The following is an 8,622-nucleotide window of genomic DNA, read 5'->3' on the forward strand; positions in this document are numbered from 1 at the left end:
ATATAATATAATATAATATAATATAATATAATATAATAATCAACCGTCTAAAAACTTGGGAGTCAATTCTCATCTCTCACCTTGTCCTAAAACCCACAACACGACCCCAACAATTAATAACCACAGAGTCCCATCTTTGTTTTTCTCTCTTCAGCCCACATTGTTGATGCTCTTGGGCTGAGATTTGGATCATTTGTCCTTGGTCCCCAGCTAGAGAAGGAATTGTTTTGTCTGCCTACTCTGCGCAGAGAGCTCACCATTTGCTAATGTGAAGCCCAGACCCACCCACTAAAGCAGCTCAGAACCTGAAAAATAGAAAAGCCAAAACCTGAGCCATCAGGATCATTCAGGGTCACATTGGGCAGGAGCTCTGAGCCACCCTGAGGTGCCCCTGCCCATGGCACAGGACTGGACCGGGTGGTCTTTAAAGGTCCAACCCACACCAGTTTGGGATTCTGTGATGATTCTAAGATCACCATCATGGAAAAGGTGAAGAAGGGAAGGATATTCAGGAAGCTGCAGGTCAGGGCATTTTACCAGCTCAGAAAATTAATCAATACAGATTGAGTAGATCTGGTATCCCATTCCCACCACACACCAAAGTCCCAGACTGATGCCATAGGGAGGAGGAGAAACCCATGTGTGCTGTCACCAGCAGCCCCAGGGGAAGGAGTCACTGCCCACACAGAGCAAAGACAGATGAAATTGCCTGCTTGGACATCTACAGCTGACAGATTTCCAAAAAACTTGTGTAGGATAGGCTGGATACCTTCCACAATTCCCACCAGGAGAGGAAGGGATAGCAGGAGAACACAGGGCTGTGGAAGCAGGACTGGCCTCCAAGTGAGTAGAGATTATTCTGATCTCTAAAATAGAAGAATCAGGGGGAATTGTGATCATTTATTAATTTTTAGACTTAAAATAAATGAGGCTGTAATTAAACTCACAGCCCTTCTCAATGCAGGGCACAAGGGATGCTGAAATATCCATTTATTCATACAAAGTCCTAAAGGGACCAGTAAACACAAAGACACTTTGGCACAGGAAATTCTGCATGTGCAGACTGCCAGAAGCTGGAAAAGATTCTGAGGGAGCATCTCAGTCTGCCACCCTGCTTCTGTTCATGCTTTTGTCTCCCCATTTTTCTTCACATTGCTGAAGCCACCCCAACTTTTGGCCTGAATTTTACAGTTCTGGGCAGGGATCGTCCCAAGGACGTCCCCACCAGTGGGATTTAGGAGAAGGTGGCATTGCCATTCTCCAGGCTCTGAAGGATGTTGGGTGCTGATATTTGTAGAAGAAGGGCACCATAAAAACCTTTGGAGAATTTGATTCAATTTCCAGAGCAACCTCAATAGTGCACAGCAAATACAGCCTGGAACCACACACAGAGATACTGAGTCTAATTCATCATTTTCACCATTCAAAGCAAAAGCTTCATGGGAAAAACACTTCCTAAAACTGGATCCAGCAACACTTTAAATTCTGAAAGAGGTAATGGAACATCCTACACAGATAGTTGGCTGCACAGGCAAACTTACTTAATTTAATTTTAATTTTAATTTTTTTTTATTTTATTTTTATTTTTTAGTAGTAGTAGTAGTAGTAGTAGTAGTAGTTGTTGTTGTTGTTGTTATTGGTGGTGGTGGTGGTTTTTTATTATTGTTGTTGATGTTGTTGTTATTGTTGAAATTCTGAAGCTGCAACACTAAGAGTAACTTGGTTTTTCTCTAAAAAAGGAGGTCAGAAATAACCAGATTGGTAGAACACAGCTGATGAAATAAGCAGTAAATTGGTAAATCCAAGTGGCTAAACTACCCAGAACACACCTATCTGTGACAGCCTCCCTTGTGCAAACTCTCACACTTGTCCCCTGAGGTAGGGCAATGTCAGCAGGAGATAATTATTTAAATTACATCAATAATTCCATCGCTGTGCTGGAGGCTCCCAGGATCAGGAGTCTCACGGTCAGAGCACAGATGCAGCTCCCAAAACTCATCTCTCACCCAAATTTCAGCTTAGACAAGCAGCAGAGGGATTCAAGGAAGTGCCATGCAGATGGCAGGGGCACAGCTGGGAGCAGAAACCACTCTCAGAGCCAGGACAGCCCCAAAAATTGCCCAGAAATTGCTTTGCAGGCTCCCACCAGAACTGTATTTCATCAGGGCAGAGCCAACACGGGATCTGATGGAGATCAGAGCATGCAAACATTTGTACAAGATTAAATATAAAATATGCAGATATTTGCAGTCAGGCAAACTGGATGGTTTTGGATGATTTAGAGTTTATTATCTACAGATCATACAGCAAAGAAAGTGAACTCTTTGAATTAATGCACACCTGCTTGCAATCTGAAAGAACAATAAGGATCTCCCAACTTTATTTCTCTCTCCTTCTCTGCCTAAGCCCTTTGCTAAATTCATTTATTTCCTTTAATCTCCTTCCAGCCACATTCCAGCTTCTTAAGAGACTTTTAATGAGAGCCTGTTCCTGTGCAATGCCCAATGTCCTCTGGATCTGAAAGGTCTTAAAACCCAGTAAAAATATGCCTTTCCTACCTCTCCCAAGTAAGGAGAGAATCAAAGCAGCCCACGACAGGGCTCCATATCTGATTTCAGGGGCCTTTCATGTTCCACAGGAATATCTGCACCCCACAGAGAGCTGCAAGGAGATTTCAGGAAGGGCTGAGAGAATGTGGGGCAGGACAGACGGAACCAAGGGCTGTGCAGGGCACAGAGGTTCCCAGCTCTGTCAAAAACCAGAGTTTTCATCCTTTCAGAAACAGCACAATTTAATGCTCCCCATCTTTCTCTGGAGAAGGGATGGGCTGTGAGTGTTGCACTCACAGGATGGTTCCTCTGTTTGCACCCCCACTTCCTGCAAAGGAGGTGGCAGAAATCCCCAGAGCACCCAAACTATAAAACTCCATAATCAATATTGAGATTTAACAGTTGCTATCAAAGCTCTTCACTTTCCTCTCTCAGAGTTGTCATCTCAGCCCCTCAGGTGTCTCTATACCTGTTACCCTCCAGGTTTGCTATCAAGTTTCTGCTCCTCACAATGAGAAAAAGCTGGAATTAAAACCTCAGATGGGTTCACATGATGCTGTGAGTCAGAATCCTCCGAGATGGATTGTTTGCTGCAAGCCCTCCCTGGGAGCAGTAACAGATGATGTGTCCAGGTCCAGACTCATTTTTTAAAAAGATTTCTCCTGAAATTCCACAGAGAACAGGATATAAAATTCCTGCATCAGAAGAGCTGCCAGTTTGGGAGGAGAGCAGTAACCAGGGCAGGGCTCTCCACCCTCACCTGCTCTGGGCATCCTTGGTTTGACTCCTTCCATGAAGGAAAATGAAATATTTCCATGTGGATCCCAATTCCAGGCCAGTTCCTGTTGGGGTGTTTGTTGCCAATCCCTCAACTTCTGGGACTCACGCCCTCTCAGGGGGCTCCCCTGTTGGGGGAGACCCTCCTGGGGTGGTTTTGTGTCAGGAAAGAGAGACACACTGGATTTTTTCAGTCTTCAGGTTCTTGTTTATTACTATCTTATCTAAAGTTTTGCATGCTGTCCATACCAGGCTCAGCACGCTGGAAAAGCACCACAAAAATGGCCAACAATCTCTTGGTACAAGGTCTTTTAAAGCTAAATTATCCAATGAAGAACTGACACCTAGATTATTTCCCCTTTTAACACAATAACTGATCCCAATGAGGACTTTTCTGCCCAATTACAAAATGCCATCCAAACCCATGGAGAAGAAGGAAGAAGAAGCATGAAGAAGAAACCCAGGACAACACCCTGTGCCCTCCATCTTGCTTCCATCCACAACACACTAAAAATCCCAAAACCTCAATTTCTCACCAAGTGATACACCTACACTGCTCTCAATAATCCATTTCACACTTTTCTGGATTCCAGTCTGTCTTGAAGTCTGGGAAACTTTCTCCATGAATGAGGATCAAAGTCAGAGCTCCCCTGGGGGTCAGGGCACCCCAGAGCAGACACAGAAATACTCCCTGGGTTTCCACAAGTTCCAGGGCTGATCCCAGCCCAGGGCAGTGCTGGGCAGTCACTACAGAGGAAAGCAGATTTTCAGTCTAACTCTGCACTGGCCACATTCCCCAGATCATTCCTGGCATGGAACACTCAGCACCCAGTGGGATGGGTTTTTAGAACCTGTGCTACACTAAAATAGTGACTAAAGAGAGTCTGGGGGCTGGGGAAAATCAAAAATCATCCATGAAAATCCTTTCCCTCTGCCCTTCTGCTGGCTCACCACAGACTCCATCCTCAGTCTCCCCAGATCTCAGCTGAAAGTTTCCTTCCCTCTCCCTTTCTGCTCTTTCTCTCTCTTTTTTAAACCCCCAGTACTGTGTGACTGACAGTGACAACAGTGATGCTGGAACCAACCTTCCTGAAAGAGGATTTGTCCTTTGAGGAGCAATGGTGCAGCCTGTAAATAATATCAGCATTTCATTATCAGCTCAACAGGAAGAGAAATTTCCTCAGAAACCATTCCAGGAGCGCTCAGAACTGGATAACAGAGTGTCCAGTTATTTGAGGTGTGTTTGGTCCATCAGATTTATCAGGGGAGTGCTGATATAAGACATTTACCAAGAAAAAATTATGGGATGTGGTAACTGGGCTAATGGGATGGAAACCAAAGCTTGCTGGACACCTCTAGGAGGATACAAGAGATTTGAGGACAGTTTTTTTAGGGATGATCATATTTACTTTATGGTATCATTTTGTGCTGTTTCCAAAATTATGCAAGGTCCTGCTTCAATAGCCCGGCAAGCCATGAGCTACTTTTACCCTCTAACAGCCACCAAAAAATCCTTCCAGCAGGGAATGAGCAAAAATTGTGCCTTTTTTAACCTCTAACAGCCCCAAAAATCCTTCCAGCTGGGAATGAGCAAAAATTGTACAAGATTAAATATAAATGAGCAAAAATTGTGCCTTTTTTAACCTCTAACAGCCCCAAAAATCCTTCCAGCTGGGAATGAGCAAAAATTGTACAAGATTAAATATAAATGAGCAAAAATTGTGCCTTTTTAACCCTCTAACAGCCCCAAAAAAATTCTTCCAGCAGGGAATGAGAAAAAATTGTGCAGGAATTTCAGGGTGAATTCTAAAGAAATCTGCCCATGGAGCAGGGGCCAGCCTGGCCCATGGGTGAGACAAGTCCCAGCCTGCCCCACAGGAGAAGACTTTGATCAGCTTTGGTGCTTCCACCTTCCCACCAAACCTCCTGCCTGGGGTGGGTCTGCTCTGGATTCTGCCCTGGGAGAAGCTCTTTGCCCTCCAGCACATCCCAAATGCCTTTTCACCTTGTGAAACGTGAACAAGGAGACAGCAGGAGGCTTTTAGAGCTTTTAATGAGGTCTGGAGACATTCCCAGCACCTGAGGAGCTGAACATCATGAGAGGAAAAGGAAGAAAAGGAGGGAATGCTTTACAGGGGGGTGGGGGAGGACTGAAGCCAAGGTGGAAGCAAAACCAGCTCAGAGGGAGCCAGGAGGTGAGGACAGTGAACACTCCTGGATTCCTGCATCCAGAGAGCCCAACACAACCCCAGCAACAGCCAGGCCAGGTTTCACGCACAGCTTTTTCTCCCTCTCCTCAAAGCAGGGTTTAATTTCCCCCCTGTGACCCAGCACCAGGACCTGCTCAAGCACAGACCCCAGTGAGCCAAAGCTCCAGGCACTGGGAATGGGCTCAGAGCTAAAAAATTTGTCCTAAAAACACAATACAAAAATTGCTACCCATTGCCAGAGGGAAGGGATAGGTGAGATATTGGGAATTAGGAATTGTTCCCTGTGAGGGTGAATCTGGCACAGGGTGCCCAGAGCAGCTGGGGCTGCCCCTGCACCCCTGGCAGTGTCCAAGGCCAGGCTGGATGGGGCTTGGAGCCACCTGGGACAGTGGGAGGTGTCCCTGCCATGGGCACTTTAAAGGTCTCTTCTAACCCAGCCCATTCTGGGTTTCTCTGGATTTCTCCATTGCAATGCTGTGTTCACTCTGGCAAAGCTTTGTTTTGTGTATTTAAAGGTGAGTTCCATTTTTGCTGCACTATCCCACACACTTCATGCTTTACCTCTGCCCTGATGGAATCAAACTTGGCATTTCCTTCACCTTTTGAACAAGCAGTGCTTCACCTTTGCCACATCCCCAGCAGAAAGGGCTCAGCTCCTGTCTCTGCACATTGCCACCCAAAAGCCTCCTTCATTTCTTCTTAAATCTTTGCAGGTTTTATCCATGAAGTTTTTGGAAAGCCAATATTTGGCTCATGTGCCTCAGTCTCTCCTCTTTGGCTAGACTTAGAAGCAAACCATTGACCCAGGGTGGCACTGGGTGACACTTAAAGGTCTCTTCTAACCCAGCCCATTCTGAGTTTCTCTGGATTTCTCCATTGTAATGCTGTGTTCACTCTGGCAAAGCTTTGTTTTCTCTATTTAAAGGTCAGCCCCATCGTTGCCAGGCCCTTGAACCATTTTTGCTGCACTATCCTACACACTTCATGCTTTACCTCTGCCCTGATGGAATCAAACTTGGCATTTCCTTCACCTTTTGAACAAGCAGTGCTTCACCTTTGCCACATCCCCAGCAGAAAGGGCTCAGCTCCTGTCTCTGCACGTTGCCACCCAAAAGCCTCCTTCATTTCTTCTTAAATCTTTGCAGGTTTTATCCATGAAGTTTTTGGAAAGCCAATATTTGGCTCATGTGCCTCAGTCTCTTCTCTTTGGCTAAACACAGAAGCAGACCACTGACCCAGGGTCCCCACCAGTTCAGTAATAATTTAGGTGTGAGATTGGTTTTCTCCCAAACAGCTACATCAAACATTCCCTTCTAAAATATTCAAGTCTATCAGCTCAATTTTGTATCTGAAAGCGCCCATGTATCACACTGCTCATCACCACCAAACTCACTGAGTTCTTAGATTTGGGTTTCTCCTTTTGGTTTTCAGATGAAGAGGTGAGAATACACAGGACACACCTGTGCCAGACCCCTCAAGGGAAAAAAATCCACACTGAAAATTGACCCTACAGCCTCAGATCCTGAGCTGTGCACAATAAAGAGGCAGCACACACAGATTTCAGGTGCTTGTACCAAATAAATTCTTAAAAAGCCACATCAAACATTCCCTTCTAAAATATTCAAGTCTATCAGCTCAGTTTTCTATCTGAAAGCACCCATGTATCACACTGCTCATCACCACCAAATCACTGAGTTCTTCTTTTGGGGTTCTTATTTTGATTTTCAGATGAAGAAGTGAGAATACACAGGACACCCCTCAAGGGAAAAAAAACCCACATTGAAAATTGACTTTACAGCCTCAGATCCTGAGCTGTGCACAGTAAAGAAGCAGCACACACAGGTTTCATGCGCTTGTACCAAATAAAATTTTAAAAAGCACATTTAAAATAAAATTTAAAAAAACCAATAAAATTAAAAAAATAATTTAAAAGCACATTTAAAACCAAATAAAGCACACAGTTCTGTGTGGCTGTACACACAGAAAGCTGCTTGTACCAAGCAAATCATTGACACAGAGCAAAGGATCACCCAGGCTGCTTTAACAGAGTCCAGCCTGATCAGTGGTCAGCGACAGCTCTGTGCTGTTATCTGCACAAATTCATCCACTTCCCTGTGCCTGGAAAGCCAAACTCTCCCTGCAGCCCAACTGTGGGCTCTGATTGTGACAGCATGAATTATAACATCTGTATTGTCTCACATGGCCTTCACATGGGACTGGAAATGGAATAAAAGTTTTTAAATTCTTAAAAAGTTTTAAAAATTTAAATTTTTCAAAGTTTTTAAATTTTTCAAAGTTTTTAATTTTTTCCTCTCAGTTGCCCCAGCTCTGGGTCAGAAAAGGGATTAATCCAACACCCAACCCTTCAGGGAGTGAGTGCTGACACTGAGTGAGAAAGGGGAAACCCCCCCAGCAGATGCTTCCATGTGAATTAGGCTGAATGATGCAATTAATACATTTAAAATCCAGATTATTTTATGCAGCAGGAGTGAGAAACCAGTCGTGTCCCAGGTGAGAAGTGCCAAGCCAGCAGAGAGTTCCCAGCATGTGGAGCAGGACCCTCCACGTGTGCAAGGCAGGCCAGAGCAGCCCTGAGTGCTGCAACCACTGAGTCACAAATCCTCCTGTCTGTTCTGCCCTCGCTGATGCGTGCACCAACACCAGTCTGGAAACCCTGCCTGAGGAGCAGCTCACACAGAAAACAAGGCAAAAACCCCCTGAACACTCTGCATGGGGAATTTTGCATTGACCCAGCCTGTTACAAACCCATCTCTGCCTTTATCCCGAATAAATTAAAATGTGTGGGGAGGACACAAACCCAGGGACAGCTGTGCCCGAGTGATTCTGAGCCTGCAGTGTCCCCTGTGTCCCTGTGCCCCCTACGCCCCCTGTATCCCCTTTATCCCCATGCTCCCTGTGCCTCCTGTGTCCCTGTGCTCCCTGTATCCCCTTTGTCCCCGTGTCCCCTGTGTCCCCTGTGTCCCCTGTGTCCCCCGCGTCCCCGCCTGGTCCCAGCGCTGCCCGGGGATGCTCCGGGGGCGCTGCAGGTGCGCGGCTCGCCCGGGACCCCCTCGCAGGGACGGGGA

This window comes from Geospiza fortis, unplaced genomic scaffold, assembly GCF_000277835.1.
Source record: "Geospiza fortis unplaced genomic scaffold, GeoFor_1.0 scaffold373, whole genome shotgun sequence".
Classification (NCBI taxonomy): Eukaryota; Metazoa; Chordata; class Aves; order Passeriformes; family Thraupidae; genus Geospiza; species Geospiza fortis.